Raw genomic sequence first — 9,443 nt, 5'->3', positions numbered from 1 at the left:
TTCATGGCTGTTTTCTTCACTATGACCGATTTCTTGAGATTGGGGATTTTGTTTTACTTCATTTATATCTTCAGCATACAGTACAGTGCTTGGCAAATGGTAGATGGTCAATAAATATTTGTTAAAAGAATATGCAGTGACTATTTTCAACAGCTTCAAGGGCATGTTTAAGTGCCTATGGGACTTTGGCCCTGTACTTTGGGTCACAATAATTTAGGAGTGTATAAACAAAAACAGAAAACATTGATATTGAATGTTCTATTTACCAAAAGCTTCAGGGAATTTTGAATCCCTAGCAGTTGGCTCTACACATAATTTATGCTCAAGAAATGTTTGTAGCAATAACAAAAGAAACAAACTCTGAACAAAGACCCCAAAGATGGTCCTCATATTCTAAACACTCTATTACGACACTGCAGTACAAGGTTGTGAATATGTGGAAAGTTAATGCCTGAAACATCCCCTCAGAATTCATTCAATGTTTGCAGGCGAGCAGAGAAGGAGGGAGGGAGGAAGGGAGGGAGGGAAGGAGAAAGACAAGGGTGTGGGGGAGAGGGAGAGAAAGAGAGAGAAAAAAGGAGAGGGTAAAAAAAGAAGTGTGTTTGAGAAAGGGAAAACAAGATTTCAATCACAATCTGGTCTGGAGTGACTGTTGTTTTATCCCTTCTCTGCCTTCCTCAAAGGTATTTTAACAGAAAGCAAAATCACTTTGTAAGTATAAGGAATCATCATGATTATTATTATGGATGTCATTTAACTGAAGATGGGTGCTTTGAATTTAAGATGAAATGAAAAAAAAATAACCCTTATTTCTAGTTAATTAGATGCAGTGAAGGAAAAGTGCAGTTTTAGAATGGTTAAAAGGTGAAAGATGACACATTTGTTTGTGAAAGGAGTATCTGAACATTTGTGGAATCTTTTAAAACAAATATCTGAAAAAATGAATGTCTAATGAGTGCTTTATGTACTGTTTGTTGAGAACTGTGATTCTTTTCATTCATATTTTAGCCTTCTTTATTTGTTATATCTTTACAGGAAGCACTCAGCGTAATATAAGCCGGAGAGCCTTGCTGAAGACATCTAGGAGGCTGGCTTTTGAATCCCACCTTAGCTTAGCATTTGTTTCTGCCTCCTATACTGTATATAGCAGGCCACATAAATGGCAAAAAGCTAAGACATCCCACAGAATGGAAACTACGTTCTAGTAAATATGCAAAAGTTGCTGAGAGGGTTGTTCAAAATATTCTTCAGTAGTAAAAATGAAGTTCTGTACCTTTGGGTTCTGGGGCATTCATCCTTATTTTTCATGAAGTGCAGAACGGCAATTAGCCACTTCTCTGGGAAATTCTGCAGATGTCCGAAAAAGTACAACAGTTAGAATGGGCCCAGATCTTTAGACGGACTTCTCCTTTCCCTATATCTTTACTTAAGATGGTTACTTAATTCAAAAAAAAAAAAAAAAAAAAGAAACACAAAAAACATTTGCATAGCATCTTTAACTCTTTTTTAGGCTTCTCTTGGTTGCTTCTCTGTGAGATACGACAGTGTGCTAAGCATGGTGTGACAAGGTGGGTAGCCTGGTTTGGGAAGGAAATTTGTTGAGACTTCTAATTCATAGGGTACTTTCTCATCCCCAGAGAGGTCTAACAGGGCCTGATCCTCCGTTTGCTTTGATATGTAAATGGCGATATTGCTTTCTCCCAGGGGACCCTGGAGATCTGCCAAAGCACATAAGGGTAAAATATCCTTCAGGAGAGAGGCTGGGTTGCCTAGAACAGCCAAGTTTGTGTTTGGCCTTCACAATAAAATACCTTTGTTAATAGTTTTTACTTCCAATAAAAATGTTTATATATTTACTCAGCTTAGTCATTTTAGATAGCCAATAGTTAGAAAACAATAGTTTTACAGTTCTTTTTTTTTTCAGGTGATGTGTTACTAAACGTATAGCTTGACTTTTTAGATGCTATTTATGTTTCCTTTCACATATTCCATAAAAATATCCGTTTTTAAAATAACATTTATCTTAGCTGGAAGTTGGAACAAAGCTGCAGCTTCTTATGTCAGTGAAGTGAATGACTATCAGAACGGAAAATTGCTAATCTATAGGAAGATAGGATAGTTTCTCTCCTAGATGTCATACATATCATGTAAGTCCAGGAAAGGCACAAGTCCTAAGAGAATGTTCTCTCCATATGTCCCGAGTTCCAAGAGTCCAGGTCTGCAAGGCAGTCCTTGGTGGCTTCAGAGTTGGATAGAGCTTTCTTACTGGCCTAGGCCATGTGCTTTTTCATCACCGCAACGCAGTGTAACATGGCACATGCTTTCCTGGACTGTTACACAGAGGCTGAGGACAACGTACCCCAGACCCTGAAGGAGGCAGCTGATAGATAAGGGATGGGGAACTATTGGGCTTGGTTTTGGTTTATAGTCTTTTGAGGAGCATGGGAAGCGCTAGGTGTCATGGTGTAACAGAGCAGGGGAGAGAGGCCTAAAGTCCCAACAGCTCATGGTTTGGGGGATGGGGAAAGGAGATAATACAGCTTGTAAAGTACTTTACATATTGATGGCAAGTTGGTAACTGGATAATAGCCATGCTGCAACCCGGGGCAAAAGGATGGATGATAGGCTTGAGATACTTTTCATAACAATGATGGATGGTGCCCTGGGTCAGAATTTAAAATAAGGGCAGACAGCCATAAAAAGAAGAGAAGCCACAAGGTCTGAAAGGGTGTAGACAAGAGTCAGCTAGGAGGTCTGGGGTGTAAGGGAGAAGCCGCGTGGTTTGGAGAGAATTTGCCAAGAGGTCCAGAGTAAGAAAGAGGAGACCAGCTGGGAAACCTGCCAGGAGAACACAGTGGCATGGCTGATGAGGCTGGAATTGTGTAGACCTGCCTAACCAAGCGCAGATTAGTGGGAGATGCCGGGAATGCCGAGCTGTGACCAGGAATACTGGGCCGTGGACTTCTGCTTTTCTGAAAGACGGTACCTCTGAGTGGCGTATTCTGAAACAGGTCTGCTTTGGCACAGGGAGGCAGGACTAAGTGTTTTCGGTGCTTTAAGGGGTGTGGGACGTAATGGTAGAAACCCACCATTATTCATCCGTAAAACTTTTAAGTAAACCCCCTTTCCTCTGCCACCAAACTTTTGTATTGGGAGTCACATTTCTGGGCGGTGGGCAATCAGACCCCACAGCTGTTCCAGAACAGCACAGGCTGGGGTTCTGTGACAGTGGGAGAACAGGGCTCTGAGCTGAAGTTCTCCCAGGCCCCTCAAGGTTGGAATAGTGTAAATAAAGACCTGTTTTTCTAAACACTAATTGTTGGGTTTTACACCAAGGCACCACATGAGTGAGCCTGGGCTTGCTCTGTAACAATCCCTCCTACATCATGGCACCTCCTTACATGGCTGCAACATGCTCCTTCCCTCAAGGCTGCCAGCCATTTCTTTCAAATCTGGAAAGTCAGGTACACTTTTCGCCCTGGGGAGGTAGCACAGCTGTCGTCTAGCTACCAGCCTGCCATAGATATGCAAAGTACCTTAAAAGCTGTATTATCTCCTTCCCCCACCTCTCAAACCACGGACTGTGGAGACGTTTGGGATTCCTCCTCTGCTTCAATTAGGGTAGAGGAGATACATAATACATGCACAGAAACTGCAAAAAATAAAGGAAAAAAGGAGTATGAGAAAATAAGAAGCATAACAAGAACATGTACTGTAAGAGAAGCTGTCCAAGGACAGTGCAAGAATATTGACAATTCTTCACACTCTCAAAGGAATTATAGATATCATAGTGTCCTTCATAATTAGTCCTCCAAAGAGACTTAAAAATATGGAAGAATATAATCTAACTAGTAGATTTCAAGAAATAAAAGAGAAAAGCAAGAAGATTAAAGCCACACAGTCTATAATTGAAAACACAAAAATAAAGCATATTGGCCCAAAAGAATTTAAATTGAAAAGTAAGAAATGAACATATACAAATTATCATAGTTAATAACCAAAGAGTATGTAAAAGGAAGTTCCACTACATGAATAACTGAGAGAAGACAATTTTGTTTGTAGGTATATACTGTGAGCCTGAGGTTGAAGTATAACTATTCAAATGAGGAAATCAAGTCTCAGTTAAAGCACTTATCTAAGGTTGTACCACTAATACTACCCGAGCCAAGTGTAAAACACATGGATCTCCAGTTTCAAAGTCACTGATCTTATCTCTGAACCAAACAGCCTTTTGTATTTGGAGGGGACTCCCAGGCCTTAATGGCCCAATGGCTCAGGTGATTTTGATTTGTCTGGAGAGAGAACAAAGGTAATGGCCGAAAAGTGAGAATAATCATAGGATGGATTTTGCTATCAATCTCTCTTTAGCTTTTCTCCCTGGGTGCAAATAGAGCCAAATGAACTGATAGTGTTCTCTATCCTAAGTGTCAAACGAGTCTGGCATTGAGATCCCCATAGCTGCTCCCAATGAACATTTGTACTGGTTGGATTTTATGAATTTTGGTGGATTTTGCTGAAATTTTTCATCTCTGTAAGTCTTTAATGTATAAAACTCTTAAGATGATTCTACGCTTTCTATGTTTTTATACCTAGTTTATTAACTCAAAGTAATATGATACAAACTGGGTCTTTGCAGTCTTTTACTGAAACCTACTCACTGTAACTTCTCTTTGTTTTAAATATTTAAAATTTTTTTCAGTTACAGTGTACATTCAATATTATTTTGTATGTGGAGTCTAAAGAACAATATAAACGAACAAACAAAACAAAAACAGACTCATAGATACAGACTGATGGTTTCCAGAGGGAAGGGGCATTGGGGGACTGAGTGGAAAAGGTGAAGGGATTGAGCAGTACAAACTGGTGGTTATAGAATAGCCATGGGGATGTGAAGCACAGCACAGGGAATAGAGTCAATAATATTGTAATAACCATGGTGCCAACTGGGTACTGGAAATATCAGGGGGAACACTGAAGAGTGTATCATCATCTGAACTTTTCTTTGCCAAAGAAATGGTGAGCACTCCAGGCAATGCTACTGTTTGAAAATTCAAATTCTTAGTTTCCAATAACCATAGCGCTGCCCTTTTTTGACCCCATCCCCTGCCTGCTTCTACTGATGCTTCCATTTACCCTCCCAGTCACAAGGGAAATTAGCAATAGATAAAGAGCGGTGCATTAGATCATTTGCACTTAAATGCCTCTCTCCTCCATATGTAATCAGGAGAACTGAAAAGGGGTGAAAAGGAAAGAAAGAGTGGGCAGCTGTGAGAGCATTTTGTTGGGAAACAAATATGCCAAGATGTGCCTATTCACGGGACTTTAGAAGACCTATTCTTTCCAAGTGAGGGGATTCTTTTACCCAAAAGATAAAATAATTAAGAATTACTATTCTTAAACTCTTGGAGACTCTGAAGTCACTACCTGACCTGGCAAGGTAAGCTAAGTTCTGAGTAAGTATTGGGAATAAAGGGTCAAAAACACAGACAAGCAACCATTGGTTTGAAAAGAATGTTTTTCATTCCACACAACTCATTCCCCTCGATATCTAACATCATACAATGTTTTGTGATTTATTAAATGGTTTACAAAATACTTTCACGTGTACCATTTTTATTTAATCCTAACTAAAATACTATCAAATGAGTATGAATTAATATTATTAGATAGATAGTAAAAATGTTATTTTAACAGTTACTCCAAATGTTTCTTCTTCTGATAGAACTGTGTTTACTTAGGAAAATACCTTGATAGGCAGGAGTAGTGGTAGAAAATAAAGCACTAAAGAGAAAGAGAAAAACTAGCACATTTTTTCCTTAAAAATCTTTATTATGTGGTAGGCATTTAGACAGACATAAGCAGAGCAAGGACAATAGGCCAGTTACAGAAGGTCACTAGGGCAGAAAGCTCCTGGTGCCTAGCAACAGGCAAAACAAGGAAAACAAGGACCTCGCCCCCAGGGTAATATTTCCTCCACTAGCATATTGCTGGTCACACAGTTTGGACCCCCTCACTTTTCATACAGCAGCTGGTAATCCAGCTCAGACCCTCCCCCGACCTTTCCTCCCTGGCATGTTGCTAGTCATGCAGGTTAGACCCTTTTAGAGGGGGAACAAAGAGAGGGGCCAGAGAATAACTCCTAAGCATTAATCCCCCAGCACAGTGAGGTTCTGCCCTCCATCAAATATATCTAGGCCTCAGTTGTGTTTCAGCTCCAGGCCCAGAAAAGCAGCAAAACCAGACAAGTGATGCCATGGCTGACCTCAGGACCAGCTGCAATGACTAATGACCCCCTGCCCTGGTGCTGACCAATCAATGGAGACCACAACTCTAAAAAGACACACCTGGAAGACTGATGAATACTCTGTAGGGATCCTCCCCTGAGACCTCCAGATAAATACCTTTAAGACAGAGGACACTGGGCCGCTCTCCTTCTCAGCAGCACATCCCCACCTTTCTAGGCCTCTTCTCTCAGGATCTTTACCTTTACACCCCTCTCTCCTAAGCTCCAAGGGCCCTTCTGTTCCCTCTGCAACTTGTTTCCTGAGCCCAGTTCTTCTATGATTCACTTCTACTTCTGTGACTTTCTAAATAAATGTTCTCTTCTTGTTTGAGTCTTGGCTCTGAATTCTTCCTTAGCCAGTTCCCAAGTACCAAGGTTGACAAACCCAGATTCCATCTGACTCCACCAGTTTAACACCTGGTGTTAGTTTCACTGCCTCCAACAAGTATTTTTTGGGGAGAGGAAAGGAACCAGTGAAAGCAGAGTTGAGAATGAGCAATAAGGTGAGAATCTGAGCCTGAGAGAAAATTAAATGTCCAGTGAGAAATTGCTATCTATGACTGGAAAGATAAAAGATTTGGGAAGAATGGAAGTATCTTCAATTCAATTTTAAATTGCCTGTTACACTTCAGAATATATGCTCCTCCCTTGTATAGGCTGTGTAAACTTATTTTAGAGAACAATGGAATTAAACTACAGTCTAGCAAAGACACAAATTGCACAGAAAAGGGACACACCTAGAAAAGTGAGATGATCTGGAAATTGAACAAATTCAGTAGAAGCAGGAATTCAGAGTCAGGAATGATTAAGAGAAGCATAAGAAACATGAGATTAGCTTGATCTATGGGAAATGAATAATGGGACACCTGTATGAGGGGCTGAGTCAGTGTCATCCAAGATTCATGAAAACATTGACCACAACTGTTACAATTATATATGCAAAAATTTAGACATAGTAACTTTAATAGGTTTGTTTAAATTTACATAAGTAGTAGAAGTCGGTACTCACACTTAAACCCAGGTCTGTCTGATTTTATCTCATTCTTGTTGAATGCTACCAGAATCTTCTACATAATAGAGTAATTAGGTACACCATCTTAAAAAGCCCTGTGGGCCCTTGCTCATTTCCTAGTTTCTTGTTTAAAGATTTAATCAGAAAATCCCAAATCACAATGGAAAAAAATGAGAGAACAAATCAAGTGGTAGGTTAAATTAAAATAACTTGGAAAAAAAAAGAAAGTTAAGGCAAGTTTTAGCTATGCCTATATCAGACAATGTAGACATTAAAACAAAGATTGTAATAAGAGACAAAGAAGGTCAGTACATAAAGACAAATAGGTCAATCCAACAAAAGGATATAACATTTGTAAATACTTATGCACCAAAATACACAACACAAATGTAAAAATATGCAGCAATACCATAATAGTAGGAGACTTTCATACTCTTATCAATAACTAGATCATCTATGCAGAACCAATAAAAACATTGGCCTTAATTACACATTAGATCAGATTGAATTAAACACATATACAGAGTATTTGATCCAAAAGCAAAAATATATACATCTTTCTCAAGCAAACATGAAATCTTCTCCAAGAAAGATTGTATGATAGGCTACAAATCTATTCTTAATACATTTAAGAATATTGAAATCATATCAAGCATCTTCTTTGAAAACCATGGTATAAAACTATAAATCAATTACAAGAAGAAAACTGGAAAAATTTTAAAGACGTGAACATTAAATAACATGCAACTGGAAGACCAATGGATGGAAAAAATTAAAAGAGAAAGTTAAAAAATTTTGAGACAAGTAAAAGTGGAAGTTCAACACACCCAAACTTATGGAATCCAGCAAAAACTGTCCAAGAGGGAAGTCCATAGTGATAAATGCTTATATTAAGAAACAAGAAAGATATTAAGAAATAAGAAAGACCTCAATTAAATAACCAAATTTGCAATTTAAGAAATTAAAAAAATAAAAACAAAGATCAAAGTTAGTAGAAGAGGGGAAATAACAATAATCAGAGCAGAAATAAATAAAATATGAACTAAAAAGACAATAGAAAAGATAAGTAAAACTAAGAGTTTTTTAAAAATAGATAAACAAACAAAAAAACCTTTAGCTAGACTCCCTAAGGAAAAATAAAGAGAGGACTCAAATAAATAAAATCAGAAATAAAAGAAGAAATATTACAGCCGATACCACGAAGATAACAAAAACTATAAAACAACTATCAACAATTATATAACAATAAATTGGACAAAACAGAACTGGATAAATTCCTAACTACATACAACCTACCAAGTATGAATCATGAAGAAAGAGAATTCAGAGTAGATCAATTATTAGTAAGGATATTGAATCAATACTCAAATAATGTCCAAAAAACAAAAGTCTGGGACTACGAGTCCTTACTGGTGAATTCTACTAAACATTTAAAAAAGAATTAAGAGCAATTCTTCTAAAACATATCTAAAATAGTGGAGAGGAGGAAATACTTCTAAACTCATTTTGTGATACCAAGAGTGGGAAAGGAAAACAAGCACAAAAAAAGAAAATTACAAGTCAGTATCCCTGATGAACATGCAGGCAAAAAAATTATCAATAAAATATTAGCAAACCAAATTCAATATTTTTAAAGGACCATACAACATGATGAACTCAGATTTATTCCAGGGAATCAAGGGTGGTTTGACATCAGCAAATCAATCAATGTGATACACTATATCAACAAAGTGAAGGATAAAAATTATATAATCATTTCAATAGATGCAAAAAAACAAAAAACAAAAACCTGATAAAACTCAACAGCTATTCATGACAAAACTCTCAACAAAGTGTATATAGAGGAAATATCCTACAACATATTGTAGTGAAGGCCGTATATGAGAAGGCCATAGCTACATAATACTTAATAATAAAAAGCTGAAGGCTTTTTCTCTAAGTTCAGAAACAATACAAGGATACCCACTGTTGTTACTTTTATTCAATATAATGTGGGAAGTCTAACCAGTGCAATTAGGCAAAACAGAGAAATAAAAGCCATTCAAATTAGAAGTGAAGGAGTAAAACTCTATTACAGATGAAACACACACACATATATAATGTTATACATACAATATATGAGGTCTGTCTCAAAAAGTCCAGCCATTG

The sequence above is a fragment of the Furipterus horrens genome, unplaced genomic scaffold (assembly GCF_987537825.1).
Source record: "Furipterus horrens unplaced genomic scaffold, mFurHor1.1.pri manual_scaffold_17, whole genome shotgun sequence".
Lineage (NCBI taxonomy): Eukaryota > Metazoa > Chordata > Mammalia > Chiroptera > Furipteridae > Furipterus > Furipterus horrens.
Note: the sequence above shows the minus strand (reverse complement) of the source record.